The sequence below is a fragment of the Aptenodytes forsteri genome, unplaced genomic scaffold (genome assembly GCF_000699145.1).
Source record: "Aptenodytes forsteri isolate BGI_AS27 unplaced genomic scaffold, ASM69914v1 Scaffold410, whole genome shotgun sequence".
NCBI classification, from domain to species: Eukaryota; Metazoa; Chordata; class Aves; order Sphenisciformes; family Spheniscidae; genus Aptenodytes; species Aptenodytes forsteri.
The window spans coordinates 683,863-684,839 of record NW_008793958.1 but is presented as its reverse complement, the minus strand read 5'-3'; the positions used below and the strand labels follow the sequence as shown (position 1 = coordinate 684,839).

The window sequence follows — 977 nt, the reverse complement described above, 5'->3', positions numbered from 1 at the left end:
GTTTTTTCCATGTTTGTTTGCTTTTTCTTCCCCAGAAGTTAGATAAATTCTCGTCTGTGCGGCTGGCCGGTGCCTGTGCTCCTCAGGTAAGTGCATACGAGCAGCAGCCCCGCGATGCGCTTTTGTTTTTTAAATTTTCCCTCCTCCTTCCTTCTTTTTCTCCTTTTTTTTTTTTTTTTTTTAAGAAGTCTGATATTAATAATCCCCGTATGCCCCTCTTTCCGGGTCATTACGGTACTGCTGGTCTCTAATCAATCCTAATGCGATGGCAATTGGAGTCTCTGATGAATGCATCTCAGGTTTCTTGTAATGGCTCTACCACATTTTCCTGGACCTCCTTCTTTAACCTGAGATGCCAGGGGGACGTCTCCGTTCTCAGCTGCTGATTACTTCAAGATGTTTGGGCTGGCGTGGGGAGAGAGGGAGCGAGCGAGGCAGTCTGCCCCTGAATAATCTGGAACTGAATTGGATGAGCCGTTTCCTAAATCAAAGGACAACGGCGGGGTTTAACTCCTTTTCTGCACGGAAGCCTGCAGGCTTGCCTTCCAGCCGGCACCGGCTACGCTGCATCTCACCCGCGTGTTCGTGTGCGTGACACGACCCCTGGGCACCCACACGCCTCCGGAGCCTGCGGCTCCCCCCATCAGCTGCGGTCCCCCCCCGCAAAGGGGGACCCCCCATCCCCATCCCCAGCCGCTCACACCTCCCCAAACCCCGCAGCGCCCCGGGGAGGATCCGCTCCCCCCACGCCGGGACGGGGGGTGGGAACCCCCCGCGGGCGCGCCGGGTGGCGTGCAGGGACCGCGCAGCAGCAGCGCGTTATTAGCGAGGCGATCCGCATTTCCGCGGCGTTGTTTTCCTTCCCGTTTCTCGGCATAATGGCATTTGCCGTAACCCGAGACAATGATAATTGCAATTTCTGGCCCTTTTCGGTTTTTTTTTTTTCAAATGAGATAAGGCAGCCCGAATGGGGGTGG

At 55.4% G+C, this 977-nt stretch overlaps 1 long non-coding RNA gene across 1 annotated transcript in view; it reads left to right on the top strand.

Moving 5' to 3' along the window:
• LOC103901646 overlaps nucleotides 1-977 on the top strand; it is a 5,421-nt gene continuing 4,444 nt past the window's right edge. The window contains exon 1 of the long non-coding RNA XR_657745.1: nucleotides 1-86. This is a non-coding gene — a long non-coding RNA (uncharacterized LOC103901646). The remainder of the gene's footprint in view (nucleotides 87-977) is intronic.